Genomic DNA, 26,774 nt, shown 5'->3' on the forward strand with positions numbered 1-26,774 from the left:
GATGTGACAGAAGATGTGACACACTCCATGGAGCAGACGTGATGTATTCACAGTTTCTGCACCTTTAATTTGGTTGACCAGCCTCAATAGCCTAGTTTCTACTAATAAATCTTTGTCATAAATTAAACAGAGACCTACAGCCATGGATTGGTAAGCCAAAAACAAGCAGGCTAGGAGAATCAGAAAGCAACCTGTTTCCTGTGAGGGTGTGGTGACTGGTGGACCAAAATGGTAAGACCAGCGCTGACCTTCCAGGTTCCTACAGAGAGCATTTGCCAAAGGAAAATGAGACAGAATGCTTTTGTGCCTACCATGAGAGACTGTGCAAGGATCTCCTTACAAAACTCCAAGCGGTAATACCTCTGTAATAAGAAAATTCAAGGAAGACGGTGTATTTGTTCAGGAGGGATCTGCAAGGATATAACAAGAAACTGAATGTCTTCTTTCACTCAATAAGCAAGAATCCTGCATAGCTAGGAAACACCTCCTCTTTATCCAGCCATCATTGTGTCCCTTCGATTATGCTGCTACAATACCTAGCCTCCATCATTTGCAAAGCTCTGAGCGTTAGTGAAGTAAGCTTTACTGTTCTATGGAAGGTGAATGGTAGGATTGCAGCCATCAGAAACAGGGCAATAAGGACACAGAGTGGTTAAATGACTTGTCAAAAGCCATGCAAGAAGCCTGGGGGACGATGTATCTCTGATTTCAAACATCTTTGGCATTTAGCCCAATCTTCAGGACATTAAATACTGCTGCTTCTCTCTTTAGGAGAGACGATACCTAGAGAAAAACAATGATGAAGATAAGAAAAGTATGAATTCTGTTAAAAATTATTTTTGCCATAGATAATTTGTTGTTATTGTATTTTTCAAAGTCCTGAGTCTTTTCAGTCCATTCCAGAAAAAAATTAATGAATAATAATGGATTAAGTATGTTATTATGGAATAAAGTGCTTCCCTTATCCACTTAGCAAGGTACTTGGGCATTGCACAGACAATTACAAATAAAGTGCAGCAGTCATAATTAAAGTAAGTATGCATTATAAAAACAAAACAAAATGCAAATGAGTCAGGCCCCAGGATTTAATGGAAAGGTCTAATACTACAGGCTTTAACTTTGTATTTATTTAGCTATTGAATTCTGTCAGAGTAGAATGAACGCATAAATAAGGGTGTACTAATAAGCATACATGATAGGGAAAGTAGTACCTTATTCACGTATTTCATTTGCAGAAAAAATTTCACTGCAGAGTGTTCTTGTAACATTTTCTGAGAGGTCCTAATCCTACTTTAATTTGCAACAGTTCACTGAAACATGATGCAAACAAATCACTCCAGCCTTTTGACAGGTAGAGACTTCCCGTGTTTTAACACGTGAAATTCTGTTCAAGGCACTTCCATCCTTTCAGTTATGCTCTATCTCTTCTGGACAGGAGCTCCCCACAGTAAATCCAGTCAGTCTTCTTCCCACTTCATGCATTTGACCCCATTCTCCTCCACCTTCCATGCCCAGGCCGTGCAAGGTAACAACTTTCTCCTGGTAATTCAGCATCCAAATTCCCACCAGTTTGAGATGCAGGGCATACAGCTTAGGTTCCCAGCTATGATTTTATGGTCTTCTTGTCATAAGCTTATGAGCTTATGCTAAGGTTTTTCGTACTTCTATAAGGTATTTGTTTCAATTGTCTTTCTTTTAGGAGGAGAATTGTGTACAAGCATATCCAAATACAACAAAGATTATTAGTATTCAAGGTCAAGTCCTTAGTACTCAAGAAAAGGCAGATTTCATGCTGGTCAACCCACCTTAATTTACCTAATATTTTCTCCCCTGCTTCCTGCCTCTCAAAACCATGGCAGAACCTTGAGTGAAATCCCCATAGCCAGAGTTTCCCACCAGATGTGTTCTCATCCAGTTCTTAAGAAAAATGTACAAGGAAGCATAACACAAATCATATTAAAAATACAGAATTAAAGATGGGAGGGAAGAGACACAAGGATCACAGTCTTGTGTTGCCACCTTCCATTCTGATTTCTGGGGGAAGATGGGGCGTTTTCAGCCCCACCTGGAAGTTAGCAGCTGCTTCAGTAGAGATTCTCAGAACTGCTTGCAAACAGCCTACAGACCAAAAAGAATCTGCAGGAATCAGATGAATAATTTCAAAATAGAGGTTAGAATCAAGACAATCACAATGTACTCATGCATAATTCATGGATGGGGGAAAAAAATCTGCATCTCCTGAATGCTTCTTTCACTCACGCTTCTTTCACTTGAGGCCTCATCCAAAACTATTCAGATCAATGAGAGATGTTTCACCATCTTGAGTCTAAGCCAAGTCACTATCTGCTTACACCTGTTAAACAGATGGATAAAATGAAGCTAAGACCATGTAAAGTGTGTTGCCCACAATCACGTAGGATGCCACTGAGGCTCTGTAATTAGAAACTGTTGGAATCAACAGCAGTGCTTTCTCTGCTTCAGGTGAGCATTGAGTAAAACCAAGAGGAGTTCTCTGCTACCTTCATCCTTAGTCCTGCACCTAAAAGCCCGGTGGTATGGTCTGCAGTCCTACCTACATTCTTTAAACTGAAATCTGCAACAAGGTGAATTCCCTCTGTCGTCTTGGGGCTGTTGAGTTGTTAATTCATAGGGATATCACAACATCAGAAGCACAGGGAAAATATCTTGTTCTATAAATGAAACGTAAAGAGCTGAGATGCGGTAAGGACAAATACTTCAGATTCTTTCTATGTTGGTTTGGGGTTTTTTTCTCTTCAGTGGAGTATAGCTAGGTTGACATATAAATATTTTAAAACAGCTGCTCATCAGGGAAAAGGTACAAATTCTGTATTGTAGCTTTAGCTGCGATGTGTAGTTTTGACACATTTTAAAATCTTGACTGTATTTGAACTGTGCTATTGGCAGCCTTGCATCATTTACTGCACATTAAAAGGAATCAAGGTCCCTCTTTAGAATGCACATTCCTTTTAATGTTGCTAAATGTTACATTATCTCCTGTCTTTCTCATGAAATTAAGCTTTGACCACTTAATTGATTAATTCTAGAGAGCAAAAGCTACACAGAGACATTTTCTTCAGTCAGTCATGTTTTTGTTTGAACTGACAGTTGTTCAGTCCTTTGTAAATACTGCAGTAAAATGAAAAAATGAAATATGAGGTTGATTCTCTAAATCTTATCTTACTAGTTCTACTGAATTACATGGAGATTTTCCGATGGGACAGGTTTGTGTAATCTGACCTTGCATAAGCTACACAGAAAAAAAGCGGGGGGGAGGGAGGGAAATGGAATAATGTTAAATCTAAACTCATAGTCCAACTAGAAGGTTTTTCTGCAATGTCAGAGATCAAATACCGTCAAGAAAACAGAAAACATGAGCAAACAGGATACATTTCAGCTAAGGCTACAATATACCATTTATCTGATGAGCAGCTGTTTTAAAATATTTATATGTCAACCTAGCTATACCCCACTGAAGAGAAAAAAACCCCAAACCAACATAGAAAGAATCTGAAGTATTTGTCCTTACCACATCTCAGCTCTATACGTTTCATTTATAGAACAAGATATTTTCCCTGTGCTTCTGATTTTGTGATATCCCTATGAATTAACAACTCAACAGCCCCAAGACGACAGAGGGAATTCACCTTGTTGCAGATTTCAGTTTAAAGAATGTAGGTAGGACTGCAGACCATACCACCGGGCTTTTAGGTGCAGGACTAAGGATGAAGACAGCAGAGGACTCCTCTTGGCTTTACTCAAAGAGAGCCCACTTTGCTTACAGGCCCTCGGTGGCGTCCTGTTTCACCTTGAAAGTGTGGCTTGTTTAGTCTGTTGTGTAACAGGGGTAAGCAGATGCTGACTTCTCAGGGAAAATAAGGGCAGGACAAATCAATAAAGCATCTGGCCTGATGTGCTACATGCCATATAACCTCATACAGCTTGGAACATGAGTTTAAGAAAAACCTATCTCCAGAAATGCCTCTGGTACCACTGTGAAGATCGTGAAAGGTAGAGAATTTGTCTAATTCCTTGACATTTTGTCACTATAGTTAATCTCTGTCATTGTTGACAACTTGAAATATTTTTCTCAGTTGAATTTATCCTTTTTGCTTTCCAGCCATGAGTATTTGTGCTATTCTCCAGTAGGGTAAAGAGCTCCTTAGTCCTAAAGCTTTTCTCTCCTTGAAGGTGACTGGGCAGATCACCTGATGGTATTATTTTTAGCAAGCTAAACGGACTGGACTCAACTCTAAATAATGCAGTTTTTTAAAACTTAAGTCTTTTGGGTTTTTTTTTCTTGCTTTTGAGGTAATCCTTCAGACTTGATGATACACAGTGTGGTCCAACTACAGGCAGGCCAAATATTTGCTGAAGAGGTCGCTGCTCAGATGCATTCCTGTCTCTTGTTGATCATTATTTATGGGGTCAGGCTTCTGCTTGGGTTAACCTTTGCCTTCAAATCTGCTTACAGACAGGATCCCTTGTGCTCAGACATGCTGACTTGTGGTAAATATTTCTGTGTTCTATTTTGGTGACTGAAAGAATTTCAAGGAGCAAATGAAGAGACAAAAAGGATCCTGTGACACAAAACCAACAGAACTTGCTCCAGACTCTTCCTTGAGGAGCATAGCAGAATTGCTTCAGACAGCTGCCACCATCCACATTGCTGCAACTGGCTCCATACGGTAGAACCTCTGCCTACAGAGCCTCTGGCAAAGGGCACAAAAGACCACTCTGTTTTGGGACACTCAGATGTAAAGACCAGGAGGTAGGTCATGGTGGCAGATCACAGGTCTAGTTTTTGTGTTGCATGCATCAGCTTAACAGAAGGTTAAGATCTGGGTGCAAGCCATTCTGTCCTGTGAATTTCTTCACAACTGATGGGATTGTGGCAATGGTTGAAGCCAATCTGGTGACAAGGCAAGCAGTTGAAACAGAGTGTTTAATTTGGCTGGAGAGAAATTCCCCGCTGATGAGCTAGCTAGCTTTTTTGCTCATCTCATAAGTAAAAGAAATCTAGCAGACCTTTTCAGATAGTGAGCGGAAGTATTTTCTCAAACACTACACTCATTTATAAAAGAGGGAAATGAGAAAAATTCCCAAAAGCTCACAGCAGCACTGCTTCTCCTCTCCATCCCGTGCAGAGATGACGGTTCAGTTACTCCTTCCCTCTGCAGCACTCCGCAGTGCTCACCTTGGGAAGGTGGAGAGAGAAATAGCAAAGGATAAGAGGGTCTTGCCCCTGGAGGAAGGAAGGGCTTAGAAGCCAGAAGCAGTAACAGTGGCTGGATGGTGGGGAGAGACAACCAGTGTGTGTTGGGAAGCATGATACCTAGGGAGACTGGTGAGAATTGACCGGGGGCAGGGAACGGAGGATGCTAGGCTATTTGTCGCTGGTGTGGGCAGAATGGAGGCAGGGGGAAGGCTGATGTTTGTTTTGCAGGCAAGACTGAGACGGAAGTTGTGGAATAAAAGTGAATGTGTAGAAGGAGGCAGAAAGTGTGAGGGCAGGAGGTATCTGAAGTGCTTCTCAGTAAACTGAAGACAATGCATGAGTATTTGTTATAAAGACACACTGACTATGGTCAAAAGGAAGACTCAGAACTTGAAAGTTAGGTTGAGGTCCACTGCGTAAGATTTTAAGAGCATATAAATAACAAAAATCAGCTGCCTAGGAAAGAGAATTACAGTAAGAGCAGCACAAAGTGATACTTTCCCAAAATATGCTTCCAACCAGACTTCCTGAGCCAGAGATGATACCCTTGCATTAAAAAAAAGAACTCTCAGTAGTGTTCTGTCACTTTGTCTGGTCTCATCTTGAACTTGTCTGCATTTTTAACATTCGTATCATCCTGTAGCAGGGAGCAACAGATCTTTGCTCCAGCTGTATTTACCTAACACTCTTTCTGTGCAGAACTGAGCATGTACAAGGCCAGCATCACAAACCTGACTGAGGGTTCAAGGACACATCAGAAACAGAATTCTGTCTCCAAAGATGTCACTGTGCAGGAGCACATAGATACCTGGGACCTGGTCAAAAGACAACATGCATCTTTCCATTGACTGTCCTAGTTTCAGATCTGAATCCTAAAGGACCCAGAGCTATTTGCTGATGTCTTAAGTTACGATTTGTTTAAAAGCTTCCCATCTGTTCAGGTTTGTACTCTTGTTCAGGTTTGTACTCTGTTTCATAGACATTTAAATTACTGCTGGATGGATGTGGTAGAATGATGATTTTGGAAACATTCTCATTGGTTTTTAATTTCTTATGTGCTGTGTTTTTACAGGGATCAGCACAAAAAGGCAAAACACAACGAACTGTGACAGAATATATAAACCAGCATGAACTGCCTACAGATAAATGAAAACTGTCCAAAATAATAGAGACCGGTCTGAATCATGACCAATAAGCATATTTGTAATAATAAACATGTCATCTGTGTCAGATAAATATTTCACAAATATTTATTAAGATAACAAACAGATGATTAATACAGAGACATCCCAAATTCAGATCATGTCTCTCAGTTCTAGTAGATATGTATTATCAGCCAAATCTGCCAAAATAAATCTGGCGCTCTCACAGAGGTCATCATACCTCACAAATTAAAAAAAGAAAAAAAAGGGGGGAAGAAAATAAAGGAGAGTACAAAGAAGAAGAGAGAAGGCAAGCATTTTTTTTCCCTTTCTACTAGTATGACATAGTTTAGAGAGATCAGGCTGCATTAGTGCTACTAAAGATGATATAAGCATGATGGTGATAAGAAAAAACTGAAGGCACAGTTGAGGGAGAGGCTTCCCCTGGTAGCTGCATTTCTGACCCCAATCCTATAAGCTGCTCCAGGCAAGCAGGTGCAAGAGGCCTCATTTTGAAATCAGTGGGTTCAAGCCAAGCAGAAAAATCTGTATAGCTGGAACATCAGCCTGCAGTTGCCATTTACCTCCTTTTGCCAGTCTTTCAGATGTAGATAACACTTTGTTGGTATGGCATGAGTTTTGGTGTGCTGAAAAAATGTGACAGAGTATTTATTCTTCAACTCTGGTGGTTGCAGAATGAAGCCAGTCATTTTTAAAAGTGAACCAAAGTTAAATTTCAGGATGAGCTAAATAAAAAGAGTTGTTTCTTAGTGCAAACCCATACTAGTGCATTGTGCAGGTGATGGATGTACAGTCCTGAGCTTCTGGAAACAGAGAGGCTGAGGTTGTAGCAGCAGTGGGAATTCTTCCGTAACGTACATTCTGTATGTTTCACAGCATAGATTTCAGGATATAAATATTATTACACCAAACTGAAAAAACAGGCCTATAAAATACTGAATGTGACCGAGACAGTATTGGTTCTGAAACTAATTTTTTGTATTTCCTTCCCTTCTATGAAAGTAATGGTGCATACCCAATGCCAAGATCCTGCTGCCTATATTCAAAGAGGGACAGGAGGCACTCATAATGTGACAGTCTGCCTGTCCTGGCTTGGTCTTCAAAGAGGAGTAGGAGCAAAAACTATCTCATCACTGATAGTGCTGGTTGAGATAAACCCAGGGAGCTATTGTGATGGGACCCAAAGTGGAGATGTTCTGGCAAGTGCTGGCATTTTTACCACCCAACATGCTAGTTAACCCTCTTCATCATTACTGGTACTTCCAGCGGTGTCACTGCTGCTTCGGCTGAACTGGTAGGTAGCCCTGATTGGAACCTGTCCTGCTTAAACAGCTATGCTACAGCTAGCGAACTGTTCAGTGAGCTCCTGAAAGATTAAAACCCTCTCTTACGGGTAAGAGTCAAGCTAAGCAGAGCTAAATGCAAGGGTTCACTACATGCTTTCAGAGAGTAAAACTCACAGTGACTTTAGTGGCAGCTGAGATTTCACCCTGCATGACATCTATATTGCTTTTCTAGTGGTTCTGAGGTAGTGGTGAATATGAAGTACTTTGCAGTGACAGAGACAGGGTAGAGTATTGTACCACAGTTTGCATGGCTATAGGGAATAAAGCCCAAAATAAAATCAAGAACTCTCAACTGGAAATACCAGCCAGCATAAGAGGCAGTTGCTGCCCTTATTCCCTACTGGAGCTAGTGCCATCACTGCCAGGCCAGTGTGAATTTTAAGGAATATTCTTGTAGGTGGTTTTATATTTTCGTTTGCCTTCTGATAAGTCCTACTTACTCATTTTGACATACCCCCCAAAAATCCTTCTCTTCCTTTATGTTTATATATTTGGATCCTTTCAGATATTCTTTCCCACCCACAGCAAGTTTTTTTGTGAAGGTCCTGAATCCTTTGAGTCTTTTCCTTACAAGCCAGCTTCTTGCTCCTAATGCTGTTTGACTTACCTGTCCTGGCCATCTCTGTGCTTAGCCTACTTCCCTGCATGCCAGAAAGGTCAAGTCTCTAAGTCCCCTGCACTGTACACGGATGCATCCACAACCACCCGCTTTAAAGGCAGGAGTACCCCAAGGCTTTGCAGGCAGAGGGCACCTGTGCTGTCTCACCATTCAGTGCAGGATGCAGCTTATCTTTAGCAATCCAGCTCAGCATCTCTGCCTGGCAGCAAAATACTTGGACAAATGTAGATAGAGAGGCCCCCTCGAACAAACAAGGGATTTCTGGGCTCAACCCTGGTTCTCTGCATTCAATGGGAAATTCAAGGACATATTCATGATCCGTACAGATCTGAGAACACACCTTTCATTGCTGATTGAAGTTCAGCCTGAGCTGAGAGGTTAGGAACTTGGCTGTGTTCCTGTCTTCTTTCCTGATGAAAATTCTTGGTTCCGGCTCATGTTAATGGATATGCTCACTTACTACTGAAGGCCGTGTTGAAATGGATGTAGTGAATTGTCATAAATTGTTTGTTTGCCAAAATAAATATCCTGTCAATGCAAAATAATCTGTGAATTTGAGGTGCACTCACTGAATATTTTGGACATTTAAAACAATGAGGACAATATTATAGAAATGATAAAATGCTTCTTTTCAATGTATTTTCAAACAAATTGTTTAGGTGCCCTAGATGAAGTCATAAGGTGATGGGGACACAGGTGAATCCTACACCATCACTGAGCTACTGTCCTGTTCAGCAGCTCCCAGTCAGGATGCTCACATGGACCATGACAGAATGATCCAATGTCACATGCCAGAGGGGTGCACCAAAGTAACCCATTTCTCAGAGAAGAGGCTTTAACATGGGATCATAAGGTGCACTCCCTCCCTGCTCTCCAGTTGGTATGAAACGCCCCAGACTTGTGAGTTTTGAGGGTGGTTTTTTTCTAAACCCTTTGTCTTCTCCCAAGAAGAGGGAAGAAATTAAAACCTGCAGTAGTTAGTTATTGATACTTAACTTGACTATTTTTTAAAGAATGAGCAATGCAGTTTAGCTAGCACATAGAAGTACTGTTAGAAATATTTATTAAATAAATGCACTGGTTTTATTATGGAACAAAGACAATGATACTGTTAAAAGGGATGTTGTGTTGCACACTATTATTTTTGCCTGTTCACATCTCTCTAAAACAGAGGGGGGAATTAAAGGCTGAAGTGGGAGTTATATATCCTACTACTTTGTAAATGAGTAGAAAGATTATAGCTGTAGGTCTTAGAAATAGAATTAAGTAGGGACCTGATGTTATAATACAGATGCAAAACAAATTCATGTTTCTAGAGAAAAATCCTGTGAAATTAACATGGCATCTTGGTATACAGTTATTACAAGGTAGTTAATATGGCATAATTTTAAAGACCACCAGGAAATTTGGCCTGCAGCACAGAGGAATTATAATAGCCTGATATGGTAAGCTTTGAAATGAAATAACTTCATGTGAATACTTAACAGCAATAGAAAGCATTTGAAAGATTGAAATGCAAGAGTAATAATGTCAGTGGAAATGTTTAACATGTATTTCACTGCTTATTCACAAAGAAAATATTTCAGGGAAGGATTTCAAGTTTTCACTCAATTTCCAGCTGAGTAGAAATTGTAAAACCATCTCTGACAGTGATGGCTAGGCTCTCCTATGAATCTAGTCCTTTGCTTTTATTGCATATACCTGGGAAAAAAAGGCAGAACTAAAGTTGGTTCCAACCAAACAAATAGCAAATAATTTACCCTAAAAATATGGAGGTTTTATTATTTACCAAATACACTGAAAACAGTGTTTTAGGGTTGACTTTGGAAAAAAGCAGAGTTTAATTTTTTGGTTCAACAACTGAATCGAATAATCAATTATTCACACAGTCCAACCATTTGAACACCCACTTAAATCCTAAAATAGGAGCTTGCCATTGACAGCAAAGAGGGTGAGTCTCATTCCCAAGGAGTATTGATTCCTGTAACTTAGTTTTCATATTTGAAAAGTCATTTCCAGCTTGAAACTAACTCTGCAGGAACAAGATATTTTTTTAAGGATTTTTTTCAGTGCAAGTTTTTCTTTACCATGTGTTACTTCATTTTCTGAAATATTTTTCTAGGAGGCAATGTCAAAAGCATAATTAAATGATGCAGGACTGAGTCCTAACTGATGGAGAAAATAATTAAAACTAATTATTTCATGAAAGGTTTTGGGGTTTGGGTGGGGTTTTTTTTGCTTTCACTCCTCATTTTTCTGTTTGGAAGCAGACAGTCCTAAAATGTATTGAGTGTCCTGCTGTCACTATTTAGACAAGCATTTGTCTGCAGGTTCTTAATATACACTAATATTTTCAGTAGGCTTTTAATAGAACATCTTTTTCTCTCTCCAGTTAAATTTAAGTCTAATCTTTAATGTAGGGTCTTGCATCTTTTCATGCTTCTCTTTTTATTAACTTTCCAGATATATTCAGAAATCCTCTCATTTGTATCCAGCAATGACTTATGTCTCGAAGCATTAAAATGTACATTTAAAAACAGTGAAGCTAATATAGGTAACTGATAAAATGCTATTAAAAGCTCCTGGTTTAAATATACGTGATTTGAAAAATATTAATTTTTAAAAGAGCAATTTTTTAACAAGGAAGAAATGTTCTTGGAAATTCCATATCTCTCTCTATTTCCCCTTGCCTCTCTTCTTTTAGGAATTAAAAGTCCCAAAGAATTAAAAAAAAAAAAAGGCACATCCAAAGCCAGGTAGGGAATACAGCGAATTTTCATCAGAATCCTGTCATTTATTTGAGCCTTTCAGAATGACAAAAAAATATTAAACTTCAATTTTTTTGGAAACAGTGTCAATATTTAGCACCCACATTGTTCTAAAGGAACTTGATAGAGGTGGTCAGAATCAAAAGAAGAGTGATGTTCATGCTGACTGAGTAACATGGTAGGTGGTAGTTGTAGCTGGCTCCTTTATCCTTGGGTTAATGTCCTCTTCACGTGGCAGAGTGGGATTAGTCAGTCCATGACAACTCCTAACCTCACTATAGCAATAGAAGACCAGCCAGCAATGGGGTTCATGTCTGCGACAAAGTGGAGAGGGTTTGGATAGCTGGATTTTGGTTTGAATATGCAATGGTAACCGGGATTGCATGGCAAATAGGACAGTACTCAAAATTCGATGAGTCTTGTATGTGTTGACTTTAAATTAAACAAGTAATTTGTGCCTGTAAGTGGATGCCTTAGAATACTTGTTGCTTTTCTCTTATGACCATGGCTGTTCTTAATACTTCTTCCTTTCCTTTTTTTTAAAGGCCTGGTATGGGATGTTTCATCTCTTGCCAGGTAGTCTAGCAGGAATACTCTGTTCAGTTCTGCAAGAAGCATGGATTTGATCCCTAACTCCTGTTATCATGCTCTTAGGAATATACAGTTACAAAAATAAAAGCATTAGCCTGCAGCCATATTGCTGTGTGCTATACTCTCATCAGATCTCACATGTTCAGCAAGGTCAGCCCTGCTCAGGACTCACAGAGTCAGGGGTGCTGTGGGGACGTGGAAAGGAGCCACAGAATAAAAACATGCATATGAAACACTATCCTCATCTATGCTCCACTCCAGGGAGTTTCTAGTCTCTTGCCTATTTTTTGTTGTCTACCTTTTTTCCCTTGTATGTACAATCATTTCATAAACATGCAAGGTTTTTCTTCTTTTCTTTTCTTTTCTTTTCTTTTCTTTTCTTTTCTTTTCTTTTCTTTTCTTTTCTTTTCTTTTCTTTTCTTTTCTTTTCTTTTCTTTTCTTTTCTTTTCTTTTCTTTTCTTTTCTTTTCTTTTCTTTTCTTTTCTTTTCTTTTCTTTTCCTCTTCTCTTCTCTTCTCTTCTCTTCTCCTCTCTTCTCTTCTCTTCTCTTCTCTTCTCTTCTCCTCTCTTCTCTTCTCTTCTCCTCTCTTCTCTTCTCCTCTCTTCTCCTCTCCTCTCCTCTCCTTTCCTCTCCTTTCCTCTCCTTTCCTCTCCTTTCCTCTCCTTTCCTCTCCTTTCCTCTCCTTTCCTCTCCTTTTTTCTTTTCTTCTCTTTTCTTCTCTTTTCCCTTCCCTGCCCTGCTCTTCCTTTCCCTGTCAGCAAAGGCAATTACCATGAGTGTGCCAAACTGTGTGGATGTAATGCTACAAATGGCATTTTGGAATTAATAGATAACAGTCTTCCCAGTGACACTTAGGACAGAGACCTTTGCAATCCAGCCTTCCCTTACAGACCAGTTCAAGGCGCATCAATAAGAGACGCTAGTTCAGTGCAGCTGTATAAAAAGGCACCATTTTAACCTATGATAGTAATTGATACTCATGTATGCAATGAAGAAGTTGCGTTATTATTGTTAATTATTTTTTTTTCCAGCACTGCCTAAGGACCAGCCACAGCCTGAGCCCTACGCAAAGCATGGCAGCACGTTGTGCCCTGGAGAACTTACAGTCCAACAGGCAGTGCAGGCACAGGATGTCAGAAGGGCTCTGGCATTCATAAAGAATAAGGGATGAGATGCTGGTAAGTGATGTTTAAAGCTGTGAGGCAGCTCAGGGCTGAGGAGGATGCTTGGATGTTAGGGAAGAAAGTGCAGAACCAGAAGGGGTTGAGGAGTGGACTTCGACAAGAGTGGCAGAGAAGACAAAGGGAGACAGATAGGGTGGTTCCGTCAACTTCAGGCTCTAGTTTGTTCCACTCCACTGCATCTTACCCCAAATCCCCATAACTAGGGCAAGAGGAAGGCCACATGTCTAGGGGAAGTTTGTGCAAAAAGTGTCCACAAACCTGACTCAGAAGAAAGCTTGTGCAGAAGGACAGGTGGCTGTAGGTGGCCCTTATTTTATTCCCCTGCAATAAGGGCACCTCAGAGGTAATACAGATCAATGTTATGCTTAGAACATCTATATGTCGGGGAGGGGAGGGAAGTACTTAGCATATTACTTTTGTCTCTCAAATGACAGAACATTGTTTAGTTATGTCTAGTTTCAACATCCTGTGAGCATATACCCATCGGTAGCATGTACTCAGAGGGGGTGCCCATTGTCTCCAGACACAGAACAAGGGACAGATGTTCAGGGAGGATCCTGCCTGTTCTTCTAAGACAACACTACCAGCAAAACATTAGTCAAATCTGAAGCAAAACTTGAGATCCAAACACTTACAAGTCTTAGGTGAGCTCAACCCTACATCCAACTACAGTAGCAAAACATTCCTCAGATCTGAAAAACTGCAAAACAAGAGGGATGTCTGGAGTAAGACCTGATTTGTTTTCTGGCCCTGTCCCCTTGTGCAAAAGCGACTCAGCCAGCTCTGCCTGAATGTTTGATAAACACTACTCAACAGACTTCAAGAAATTTCCAGCATCTTCAAAACACACAACACAGCAGCACTCTGTATTCTCCTCATCTTCGCTTTTTACATTCTCCCTTCAGGTTCTGAGTTTTATGTTATTAAATTTTGGTGTAAAACATTATAATAAATAATATGTAGCAACATTTTCCATCCTAAAGATATCAAAGATGGAAAAATATGATTGTTTCCATTTTTCTAGTGAGGGAAGTGAAGCACTAATTACTTGCCCAAGGTGACTTTGCTCAGTAAAAGATACTGCAGCAAGAGAAAGAGCAAATTAATCTAATGTTTTGAAGGCTCGGTTTGTTGGTTTCCTTTTTTTTTTCACTTAAGAAAAAGCACTCTGGTGGGAAAATGCAGTCTCAGAAAAGTGAAAATTAGTTCAAATATAATGTGAATCTAAAAGGGTTGACTCTTGCACATGAATTTGTGGCTGTGACACAACTACAGATGAGTGATCAGTTTGTGTATAGATAATTGCAATGAGTCTAGCCTACAGAAAAAGATGTCTTTATGCAAGAGTTCTGGGCAAGGAAGAAGTGGTTGAATATTGCAATGATGGAAAAGGTAACAGAAGAATAAGCACTCCAGACAGTTAGCCAGAGAATGGCGTGCAAAAGCACAGAAAACCTGACGTGCCCTGAGCTGCTTTGGATCAGCCAGTTGCTTACAGGATTCTGCTGGCAACTGAGAGCAAAGCAGAGCATGCAAAGCCTCTGTACAGCCCACAAGAAGATTGGTGGAAACATCTGGCTTCATTAATTCAACCTGCCAAGGGCAAAAGCAGGTTCCGACTGGGGGGGGGAGGTCCAGCTCACTACCTTGCCACCGCAGAACAAAGTGACTGAGAGTGGCAGTGCCACCATGCATAAACAGGATCTCTCTGCAGCCCCCCCAGCCAGTGTTTCCCATTGGTATAATCTTGTACAATGGCTCTGGGAAAACCAGAAGGCATTTTCCAAACCAGCAGTTAGTGTGCTTCCTAACTGCAAAGTCTCTGCCATGCTGTCACGCATGACTTAGCACGCCTCAAGGCACTGCTTTTTGCAGCCTATGAAAAATCACATCTTACTGACTGTATGGGAAGAAGGACCTCCGTCTAAACATTCCTGTACTTGGGCAACAGTGGGTAGCAGTGCTCCTTTTGTTAAAGGAGAAAAATACTGTGCGTGGGTTTGGTTTTGTTGGCTGGAACTTGTCAATGCAAAGCAGCAGCAGGGTGAGCTGGGCAGCCACAGATGCCAGCTGGTTCGCCCAAAACAGCCTGTTCTTAAGTAAGAGGATCCTTTCCTCAGGACCACTGAAAATGAGCTAGTGAAAGGTTATGAGATGTAGCCAGTGAGCATTGTTCTGGAGAGAGAAGAAATGGTGACCATTATTCCACGGGCACAGAGAGAAGAAATAGTGTCTACTATTCCACTGGCTGGGAATGGTGTTACTTGGTTTCCACCTGCCAGTTGCATGGGCTGAGACATGCAGCTGGCCAAAGACTAGTGCCTCTAATTAATGTTGAATTAAACACTGTGTTAAGCAGCTGCTCTCCTGATTTGCCTCCAGACTCTTTCTGTGCTGTTATTCACACCTACGTGTGCCCAGTTAGATAGGTCTTGTCTGCACAGGAAAGACATTTGATATACAACAAGGTTACACAGGAGTTCACTATGATTTACAGCCTTTCACTCACTAATAGGGTCTTCCTGGTGCTTTGTCCAGTCCACTTGTACCCTACTACCACTTCTCACATGAGGCTCACTGTATCCCTGCTTTCCATCACCTCTCTGCCCACCTGGCGTAAGATTCACTGTCTTCACAGAATCACAGAATGGTCAGGGTTGAAAGGGACCTCTGGAGATCATCTAGTCCAACCCCCTGCTAAAGCAGGCTCACCCAGAGCAGGTTGCACAGTCACAGAGTCCAGGTGGGTTTTGAATGTCTCCGGAGGAGACTCCACCATCTCTCTGGGCAGCCTGTTCCAGTGCTCTGTCACCCTCAAAGTAAAGAAGTTTTTCCTCATATTCAGGTGGAACATCCCATGTTGCAGTTTGTGCCCGTTGCCCCTTGTCCTGTCGCTGGGCACCACTGAAAAGAGCCTGGCCCCATCCTCTTGACACCTGCCCCTATGGTATTTGTATGCGTTGATAAGAATCCCTCTCAGCCTTCTCCAAGCTACACAGGCCCAGCTCTCTCAGCCTTTCCTCACAAGGGAGATGCTCCAGTCTCCCAGTCATCTTGGTAGCCCTCTGCTGGACCCTTTCCAGTAGTCCCTTGTCCTCTCTTGGACTGGGGAGCCCAGAACTGAACACAGTACTCCAGATGCAGCCTCACCAGGGCAGAGTAAAGGGGGAAGATCACCTCCCTCGACCTGGTGGCCACGTTCCTCCTAATGCACACCAGCATACCAGTGGCTTTCTTGGCCACATGGGCACACGGCTGGCTCATGGGCAGCTTGCTGTCCACCAGGACTCCCAGGTCCTTCTCTGCAGAGCTGCCTTCCAGCTGTCTTCCCTTTCTCTTTCTGTCAACTCCCTTTTTGCCTTTTAATGATGGATGTTGCAAACCTGCTGACTCCTCTTCCTCAGGGTGGCTGGGAGGGGGATATGGGAAAGGCTTGCATCAGTCTGCCATGACCTCTTGCTTTCTCTTGAATTTTATAAATGCATTGAATTGGATTTTCAGCCAAGCAGCAGAAAGCGTTTGGAGGGCTTTCCGTCAGTAGTATATAAATATAAATGGATCAGAATAGATTCTGATCTTCTTACATCCGCTTCCCTGTTTTGTTTTTGACAGGTCCTGACACCCACACACATGCTCCTTGCTCAGACTCGGCTAGATCTGCTTTTTTGTCTGCTTGGAGTTTTTGGCAGGATTTTCTACTCCTTTATAACCTTCTTCCTTTTAGAGAGAGTTTCAGTAGCTCTCACCCTGATCTTTAGCTCTTAAGCCTTGTGCCCTTATGCTGTCTGTACTGATGGGTCTTACCAGGCCCCTTATTAAAACATCACAGGGCACAGGGCACAAGCACCGCACCCTCCTGCAGGCTCTGAAACAAGGAAGCTGCTGCTGATTGCTGATCTCCTGTGCAATTTCACCAGGCCTAACATCACTCTGATGCTTCAGTCAGCACTTCCCACTGCAAAGGAGTAAAAAGCAAAGAACATGCAACAGGTAATTTATGTAATGGATTTACCCTTTTTCCCCATGTTGAATATGCATGAGCAGGTCCTGATGTTTTTAGGTGCATTCACTGTTTGAAGAGGTTTGCCTCATTTTTTTCCTTGTGCACTGTTTTTAATGCTACCTATCGGTCACAAATGTTTCCTGCGTGCATTCAAAAGCTGGTATTTGCTATTCAGACAGTGTTAAGTTGTAACTGTTTACTTAAGTCTTGAGAAATTGTTTCTGATCCTAAAGCAGATGAGCGTGCCAATACCTGTCATGTGTAGCACATACTCCTTTAAAATGTGGTTTTAATATTTACAAATGCACTCTCGAAATTCACTTTTCATCAGCATTTGTGCTGGAAGAATGTGATTGCCTGAATGTGTGCAAAAAGGGGAATATAAAAGCACCACAAGAACAAATCAGTAGAACGTACTTCAGAAAAAAAAATCACTATTTTATGAAGTCAATTTTTAAATTGCTCAACTCTAAACATGAACACTGGAGAGAAAACAAGCAAGCGTGTGATGCAGAGATTTCCCCTTTTGCTTGCCCTGCTCTGTACCAGATAGGCGGTAGCAGAGAAGCAGCCAAGCACAGAAGCAGGGCTGCGCAGATCACCCGGCACCCAGCAGCTGCGGGCTTTTCTCTGGTTGTGGCTCTGTAACACGTGGGCCGAGGCCGGGCTGACCGCGCCAGCATCGCCCCCTTCACGGCAGCTCCGGCGGGGCAGCCAGCTGCGGAGGCGTGCTGCAGCACCCCCCCGCCTCCGCGGCACCCAGCAGCGCTCCGCAGGGCCTCGCCGGTGCCCCTGGGCGGCCTGTCCCGGGGCGGGCGGACCGCCAGCTCCTGCTGCCCACACACGGCCCGCGCTGCCGGCCGGCGCCGGGGCGCGCAGCAGTGCCGGGGAGGGACTCAGGTGGTGCAGACGAGGCAGCGCCAGGCCCAGCGGCGCCGGGACGAGTGGGAGGACAGCCCACCGCCGCCGCGGGCCACCGCACGCCCCACGCCCCGTCCCGTCCCGTCCCGTCCCGTCCCGCTACTGCGCGCATGCGCAGCCCGGACCCCACCCCCAGCCCGGCCTTGGGCCTCGCCGCCAGACGCGGGGCGCCCTAACCGGGCGGAAGTGACGCACAACTAGGGGCGGAAGCGGTGCCGGGAGCCGCTTCCTGCTGGGCGCTGGGGCGTGGCTGGCTCGCGGCAGGTGAGGGGCGCGCGACGCGGCAGGGAGCGCGCGCTGGGCTCGGCGCGGCCGCGGGGGGCGGGGCCGCCCCCCTTCCCCCCCCCCCTTCCCCCCCCCCCCCCCTCCCCTTCCGCCCCCCCTCCCCCGCCTGCGGTTCTGTGCCCGGCGCTCGGGGCGGCCCGGCCGGGCCCCCGCGGGCAGCGCGGGTCAGCGGAGGGCGCCGGGGGGGCCGGGTGTGGGGCGCGCCCCGCGGCACGGCGAGGCGAGGGGCAGCTGCGGTGGGGCTCGGCGGCGAGGAGCCGGAGCCCGGGGCCCTTCTTCCCGCCGGCCCGAGCGGGGCCCAGTGAGCGCCTGCCGTGGGGTGCCGCGGGCCCTGCGGCCTGCCGCCCGCCGGTGAAACGCTTCTGGGTGGCCGCAGGCCCTGTCCGTCGGGGACCCCGCCAGGCCTTGGGTAGAAAGGGCCTGTAATGTGCAGTGGGAGTCGTAGTACCGTACCTGTCCGGGTGGGATAACAGGTTTAGAAAATCCTTTATTACATTTCTTACGTGGTGCTTCCGTGCCGAGAGCCGCGTCATCGGTTGGAAAACCTGCCAGGCAGGCGTGGAAGGCCTGAGTGGGCGATGCCGTAGGGGCGCTTGGCCTGAGCGTCGCGCTCTGGGGACTGGGAAGGGCCCAGCCTTCGGCCATCCCCACAGGTAGGCTGGGTGCCCCGTAGGGATGGGCAGCTAGGTGCGGCAGCCTGAAGGGAGGTGTGAGAAAGGGAAGAAGGTGTCCAAGATAGAAAGTCAGTGGACTCAGGGATGTGGGATATGTAACTTCTCCTCAGGAAGTTAACTAATGGCTTGTAATGGAGTTGGGGGAGGGGGGTGTTCAGTACCGATTAGCGATCAGCTAACTCAAGGGACACCACAGATTATAAAAACTGTAACTTCTCGTCCATCAGCACATCAACAGTTTGCTACCTGGAGTACTGGCAAATCAGTTCTAATACAGATTAATTTGCACAAGGGCATGTTCTTCACTGCCAGGCTGGTAACTGTGCTGTTGTAATGTTTTGTCAAATAAAAACCACATTGTCAGTGTTTGCAAGTGAACCCAAATGCTGTTGTGATAGGTGCGTTTATTGTATTAATGTTTTTCTGTGTTCAAAATAATGAGTCAGCCAGCAGTAAAAAGACCACAGAGCTACTAGACCTAGCTGTACCTATGAAGATAAGCTGCTCATGGATGTAGTGAACATTGTGAATCCACATCCAGCAGTGATGATCATTGTTAGTGTTTCTTTTAGTAATCAACAAAAGCCCTGTCATGGTAAGGATCGCATTCCCCCCTGCCAGTGTTCAAATGTTGGATGTTTGGATACCACCTGGATTTTCCCAAAGGCCTCTTTCTAAAGAGAGGCTTTTTTGTCCCTAGGGAGAGTAGGCTAATTCTTGACTGCTGGCTTCTACAGTGCAGCTTCCAACAAGGAGTGTGGGATAGTGCCAGCTGTGGTTGTGGCATTTCACATGATTCAGGCAAATATCAGATAGGAGTTTGCTTGAGATGACCTATTTACTTCATTTAGGTTGTGTGGTGGGTGTTAACTAGCAGTGATTTGCAGACAGGTTTGACCTATCCTGGAGCAGATGAGGGAGAAGCTAAAACTGTCTCTATTTCTTGCTGATTCTCTGAAATACAGAGCCTTCCTTGAGCAGTGAAAGAAAGTGGAGCGGATAGTGCTGCTCTTGCCAGAGGCAAGGGCTGGAAGTAAAGTGACTTTGGCATGTCCTTGTAGAGGCTTCTGCATTTTAGTTTTCTGGGGAATCTGAGATGCTCCAGTCAGCTGTCCCTTCCTTAGACTTTCTTTTAGGAAGGTTAGCTAGGGTCTGATAAGTTCTCCTGATATTTGATTACCTTTGTCTTGTCTGCATAGTAAAGCTGGGAGGTAAAGGCTGCCTGATAAACCCTGTATTCCTGGGATGCTTTGGTTGGAGCGAAGCAGCCACACCTCCAAAGAGCCGTCAGGCAGAAAAACACCTGAGGCATTCTCAGAGCAACAGACTGCTAGTCTTAGCATCTGCCTGCCCTTCTTCTATCACTCTGGATATTTAAAGTGAGGTTTTAATCTTCATTCCTTCAGATAAAAAGTGCTATTCTCTTCTCTCAATTCAGGAGTTCATTGGCAAGAAAACTGAAAGCAAATAATCACCGGGAACTACTCTGCAGTCTGGCTTCTGGGTTCTGGTAATACTAGGTAGCTGTAGTTGCTGCATGCTTAGCCTGAGCAATAAAAGAGAAGGGTAGAAATTGAGGACTGGGGAAAAATAGGACTGAGATAAGCCTGAAAGCAAGGCAGATTTTTTAAATTTTTTTTTTTTTTGAGATTAAAGGTAGTGTGCAGAAGAAGAGGAGGATTATGTCTGAAATTGTGATGTTTGTTCCCTGGGGCTGTGGTGTATGAGCCTGAAGGGAATCATTTTTATCATCAAAAAGCAATTTCTGTAGCTAATCAACTCTGCTTAGACCTATTCACAAGATAACCTTTGCTAAAAAATAGTTCAGCCAGCAGTTTGTTTAGTGGGTTATTGATTCCCCAGGTGACATTCTTTTGACCCAGCTTTTTGTCAGCTCCTGTCATCCAGGCCACCCTGAACAGGCTGGAAGACACTTCCTCACAGTAAGTGAGTTCCCCTCCTGTCATACAGAAATGCAAGCATTCCCTTTGCTTTTCAATGTATAAAACGGGCAGAAACTGGTTTGGTTGTGAGTTTGATTTGATTGTTGCCCTCATTAAATATCTTGGGATCTGTTGTAATACAGTGCATTTGGAGTGTGAATGCTGTAAAACTCCAGAACTTTGGAGCAGAGGATACTGAATGTGGAGGTGAAAAACAGAACACTGCTATTTAGGGTTTGTGGCAGTGAAATATGGCAGTGGTTAGATCAGCACCTAAGGTCACTGTGCAGGAGACTGAAGCTGATTTTGCCTCAGAAAATTAGAGGGGAAAATTAACTGGATTTTTGTAAAAAAAATTTTTTTAGGAAATTGTCATGGGTTTGGATGTATGTATTTGTTGCTGTGGTCTGATAATAAGATTGAGCAGCTCCTCGTTTTACTGAACCAAACTGCTCTCCAGCAGCATTTCAGCTAGCCTGCTTTTGAAACTCCAGTATTTAGGAGAACTTACTGCAGGGAAATGGCCCTTCAAAGGACAGACTTTTGGCTTAGCCAGTGGCTTCTGTCTGCTTTAGGCATATAAAACCAACATACCTCCATTTAGGAAATCAAATTAAGACCTGTGTTTCAATGTTTGGGCTGGGATTCTCAGCATTACTTTTGATGTCTGCATTGCAGGTGTAGCTAAGCTATTTGCTTAGACTTCTTTTATAATGAATAGTGAGAGGAAGGGGAGGCAGGCAATTAGCACAGTGCTTTTGGTCATTTGTAGATGGCTGCCTTAGAATCAGATCAATCATTCATTAGGGTACCTGATTATCTCCATTAATGATGAGAGCCAAAGGTGACAGTTGCAGAGTGGATTATCTGATTAACTTTGGATACCAACATTTGTCCATCAAAATGAGCTTTATATATCCAGCTGAAAAAAAATAATAAAATTCAGTCTGTGCTTAGAGGACAGGGCTTTCTCAGCAAGGTGATGCAGCTTGCAATTCAGTGCCTCATGGCAGTGAGTGAGGGTTGCTGTGTGTGCTTTGCAAAGCAGAACTCTTCATTGAGAGGCAAGGTTGTCCTGAAGACAGTAGTAGCTCAGAAGCCATTTTTGCTTGTGGAGCTGAAAGGATTGAAGTGCACATCTACATTCTTTTAAGTCTCTACCTTTCAGATTCTCTTTAAAAAATGATTCAAGGTAATAGCACTCTGTCTCCTGGAGAGTTGATATCTTTTGATTTTACATCATCCATCTTTAAATGTCAGGTATTTTGCAGTTTGTCAAGGAGTTGCCGTATGCTATCGTAAAGCTGGGCTCCAAGATGTCAAGTTCTGATTCTTTCTCTTTAGCCTAAGTGAAATAGGGCAATGTAGTAATGTGACAAACCAACAAATCTAAGTGGCTCTGAGTAGTTTTTAGGGAAAGGGGCCGTCTTCATTTGGGAATGGTCACCAAGTCTGTTGATCCATTGGTTCAGACCCATGCTTATTTGATCTAAGAGACAATGCTGCTGGTGGGAATCCAAATCCTCCAGTTCATGAGCATTTAGTTACCTGTCAGTAATGTCTTTGCCTTAGTGTCATATTGCTCATAATGTCATCTGTCTTTAGTAGCTGCAATAGCTACTGCTTCTTTCACAGCAACGTGTCTGCACCAAAGTTGTTAACAAGCCCTGGCTTCTTGAGAAGGGGCTACATGAAATACTGGGCTTGCACTTTCAGAAGTAGATTTTTGACAGGCCAGTGCTTTTCCTTTCATAGCTCTGAATGCTCAGGAAGGATCACATATGGATAGCCTTTTACTCCAGGAAAAGCAGGATAAGACAAACACATAAGTAGCAATGGGTGTTTGTTGGTCTCTGACTCAGCCCATGGTCCAAGGAGACACGCTTCTATCAGGCACCTAGTTTACAGAAACTGTGTTAGTAAGCCACTCTTGTGTTCCCTCTGCAACTTAGGGAATTCACTGGTGGGGGGGCGGGGAAGTTTTGGGGTTTTAAATGCAAACCTCATACCAGAGTGTCTCTTGCTGTTTTAAAAAGTGAGTAAAAAGCATTACCTTAACACCTTTTTCTAGTACAATGTTGGCAGCCAGTAGGTTGAGCAAAACATATTTCAAGTTGAATGAATCTGGGATACCTTTCATGCACACCCCAGAGTATATTGGGTTGAACTACATGGCTATCAGTAATACATAGTTTTAGCTAACAAAAAGGCACCTAGCACTGTAGCTGACATTGTGCTGCAATACAATGCTCTTGTGGTACCTGGATGTGAGGTGAGACTGTTTCAGTGATGAAATCCACTGTTGCCATTTCCAAGCAGAATATTGGTCCACAAGGCCAGGATGTGCAGTGTGTGAGATGCAGCACAAACCCCTGAGTCCTGCTGAGTATCAGGTCAGGCTCCTCAGTGCTCTGCTGTTTCTGCAGGGCTGTGGTGTGATGTGGCAGGCTGTCTCCTTTTGGAAAGCTCTAGGCTGTTCAGACAACCCCATACCAATGAGCAGCTTTTGGATGTATTGGCATGTAGCAGGAGATGCATTGTAGGATTCATTTTCTACACAGACTTTTTTCTATTGTTGTTCTTCTGCAGTAACGCTATAGTGTAAAGACAGGCTGAAAGTATGAGGTTGATAGTGAGTAAATATCTCTCTAAAACTGGTGCAGAGGGTCCGAAATGGCTTTTATAGCTGTGGCTAGGTTAACTTTAAAATGCAGATGCAGCCATGATGTGCTTCTGCTGCTCTAAGAGGGAGGGAGAGTGAGTGATAGCTTCTAAAGCTTCTCATTTTCCTGCACCCCTTGCCATTCTCTGCCTGGAGAGCACCAGCTGCCCAGTTTAATTCAGTCGTTGAGAGCGAGCAGGGTGTAACAGCTGGAATGAGGGGCTGTCTTGCTGCAGAAATGGTACTGGGAAGTAAAATCCGAACTGATGCCAGGCCCTCCAAAGACAGAGAAATTACACTTGTCATAGCTTTGCCTAAAATAGCTATTAGAGGTCTTGACATCCAAAGCAGTAACATCTACAGCAGAATTTGAGGGTCCTACTCTAAGAAACATCTAGAAACATGAGCACCTTGATGGAGTACAGCCTGCTGCAGGGCCTAATTGTGGCCTTATTAATGCTTACTTTCATCACTACCTTCTAGCCTTCAGATGGTGATTAGGCCTGTTTATAGGGGTGTTGTGGTTTAACCCCAGCCAGCAACCAAGCACCACGCAGCTGCTCGCTCACTCCCCTGCAGTGGGATGGGGGAGAGAATCACGAGGGTAAAAGTGAGAAAACTCATGGGTTTAATAAGTAAAGCAAAACACACACACAAGCAGAGCAAAACAAGGAATTCATTCGTCACTTCCCATCTGTGGGCAGGTGTTCAGCCATCGCCAGGAAAGCAGGGATCCATCACACTCCATCCTTCCCAGCGGTTACTTGAGGAGGCAAAATGCCATGACTCCAAACATCCCTGCCTTCCTTCTTCCCCCAGCTTTATATGCTGAGCATGACGTGCTGACATGGAATATCCCTTTGGTCAGTTGGGGTCGGCTGTCCCCGCTGTGTCCCCTCCCAGCTTCTTGTGCCCCCCCAGCCCGCTCGCTGGTGAGATGGGGTGAAGAGCAGAAAAGGCCTTGGCTCTGTGTAAGGCTGCTCAGGAATAATGAAAACATCCCTGTATAACCAAAGCTGTTTCCAGCACAAATCCAAACATAGCCCCTTACTAGCTTCTATGAAGAAAATTAACTCTATCCCAGCCAAAACCAGCACAAGGGACAGAGTTCCTTAATATTCAGCACAGTGCACCTCTTGCCAATGAAATCCGTACCATCTGCATCTTTGATTGCTGCTTAATAACACTGTAGAATGTGGTTAATTAAAAATATAAATAGACTTTTCATCCTCTTAACTTATCAAAGTGCTTCTCTCCTCCTCCCTCCCCCCCTCCCCCAAAAGGTAAAGTTGGCTTAGCACAGGGACTGTGGTGAACCTCTCCCCTCCCTGCTAGAAATACAACCAGCTCTCCTACCCAGGATAGCTGCCTATTGTCTGCTCTGCTGGAGGACTGAATTTCAACCCCTTGAATGCCAGTGCAGGGCATTCATTTGCTGCACAATAAAATAGGACTTACATCTACGCTTTTGTACTGTGTTTACCACCAGAGTGTAAGCAACGTCTAGCTTTCATTTCAGTTGTGTGTCTACATTTGTGTAAGCGCCTGTGCGCATGCTGCCTTACCCTGTCCCTTAACAGGGGAAACATATGCAATGACATGTTTTGTTTTTCTAGCATTTTAAGTCTCATTTTTAAATAGTGTTCCCTGGCATCGCAGCTCATAAACTCCCAGGAGTGTGCTTTATCTTTGGAGGCAAGGTGATACAATTATCTTCCCCTCCCCCCCCCTCCCCCCTTATTTCCTTGGAAGGGTTCACTCTGATATTTTGTTGAATAGCCTCTAGGCAAGTTTCTAGTACCACCAAGGTGTGACTTGAATATGTGAGCAGATTTGATCATGATTTGAAATTCTGTGGGAAGCCTGTGGGGAAAGTAGAGAACAAGGATGTAGTAGTATTTTAAGTACAGTACGACAAAGTACTGTAGTATAGTGTATAGTAGTAGAAGTTTATGATGAGACACACAACAGACATTGTAGCAGCTGGGAGCTTTCTGAGCTCTAAAAGCTGCATTTAGGTATTGCGAGCAATGTGCTGATGTTGTATACTAGATTGGAGCAGAGGAAAGTGAGAATAACAAAGGTCTGTTGTTATCAGCCAGGATGGGAGAACATGTGTCCAGATAAACATGGTAGAAAGTATTATGTGTGAGAAATCACTGTCAGTGAGGAATTTGGGATGAGTTCTCACTGTGAACCAAGTAATGGATGCAACTTTATCAGAGAAGATAGCACCTTGTGATGAGCTATGCCCAAGGCCTGTCTCCACTCCATTTTTTGAGTGTGTTTAATCTTAACCTGTAGTTCATTTGTGACTTGGTCTGTTCCACTGTGGAACCATCCTGGTGGTAGTGGTGTAGTGGTGAAGGATATGCAGACTTGTGTATTGCTGCTCTTTGCATCCTTGCAGTGGCTATAAGGCTTTGATCTTTTATTAGAGTCCTACAAAGGTGAGACATAGGGCTAGAGAGAGCCTGTCACTTGTTCTTGGAGATGTTACTGCATGTGGGAATTAGAGGCCTTTAGTTCATGCTGCCTTTCCAGTGCAGTGACAGAAGGAGCAGCATAGTAATTGCTAAAGCAGCCCTTGTGTCTCTGAAGAATGCACACTGATTTTTTTTTTCCAAAGTATTCAAGCCCTTTTCTCCCCTGAGCCCTCTTTTTTAATCCCTTGAAGCATGTTAAGGAAGTAAGTGGTGCTGGTGATTTGCTTTATTTTCCTTTTATTTTCATAGCAAAGTAAGCATCTGGTAAGTGCTTGTAAATAGCTTTACAGTCTCTGTCTGTGTTGAGGACAGCCAAATTATTTTCTTAATGTTGCCTTTGTTTACATTGCCTTAAAAAATTAAGATATTTTAACATTGTGGGTTTTTTTTGGTTTATTGATAATCATCTCAGTGATTGATACTCCATGGAGCAATATTTTCTAAAGAAGTTAGAGGAGTGTACAGATTCTGTTTGCTTTTTAACAAGGTCTTTTGGGCTTAGCCTTGACATAAAGAGTTTTATTCTTGGGGGGAGGTACCCCAAGAATACTTCTTTTACTCTAAATAAAATAGAAGTAATTAATTAAAATAAATAAAAAGAGGTAAAAATACCTCTTTTACTCTAGGGGGAGGTAATCCAAGAGGTGAGCAAAGTAGGTGGAATGTTTCTCTACCTATCCAGAGCAGTGAATTATATATTTTCTTTTTTGAGTTCAGAGCTACAAATCTCTACATAGCCATCAGAATATTAGATTTGGCTGTGATGATTGAGCAGTATGACCAGTTGTTGGTTCCAGATACCTGAGAACCCTGGCATGCTCAGCCTGTATCTATCCTGCTGTAAGTCTTTTGGAAAAGTGAGACTGTCTGGTGGAGGCTGATTTTGCATTTC

General features: G+C 43.5%; 1 protein-coding gene and 1 long non-coding RNA gene across 8 annotated transcripts in view; both read left to right on the forward strand.

The window, feature by feature from the left end:
• The first annotated feature begins 3,955 nt into the window (after nucleotides 1-3,955).
• LOC114016302 (uncharacterized) lies at nucleotides 3,956-8,885 on the forward strand. 2 transcript variants are annotated; one of them, XR_003560689.2, is made up of 3 exons: nucleotides 3,956-4,029; nucleotides 4,564-4,789; nucleotides 5,936-8,885. It is a non-coding gene; the product is annotated as an uncharacterized LOC114016302 (long non-coding RNA). The 2 variants fall into 2 exon arrangements; XR_008732662.1 differs by lacking the exon at nucleotides 3,956-4,029 and having other exon boundaries at nucleotides 4,482-4,789; nucleotides 5,936-6,177; nucleotides 6,309-8,885.
• A 7,881-nt stretch (nucleotides 8,886-16,766) lies between these two features.
• The window catches only part of WASHC1 (WASH complex subunit 1), a 46,851-nt gene continuing 36,843 nt past the window's right edge, over nucleotides 16,767-26,774 (forward strand). For 2 of the 6 annotated variants that reach the window (XM_055712908.1, XM_055712906.1), the window contains exon 1: nucleotides 17,965-18,096. The gene's annotated coding sequence lies outside the window, so the exon portion shown is untranslated. Of the gene's footprint in view, nucleotides 16,899-17,964; nucleotides 18,097-18,618; nucleotides 18,771-26,774 lie in introns of those variants that run through there. The other 4 variants (XM_055712912.1, XM_055712907.1, XM_055712909.1 and 1 more) reach the window with 4 other exon arrangements.

This window comes from Falco cherrug, chromosome 5 (genome assembly GCF_023634085.1).
Source record: "Falco cherrug isolate bFalChe1 chromosome 5, bFalChe1.pri, whole genome shotgun sequence".
Classification (NCBI taxonomy): domain Eukaryota; kingdom Metazoa; phylum Chordata; class Aves; order Falconiformes; family Falconidae; genus Falco; species Falco cherrug.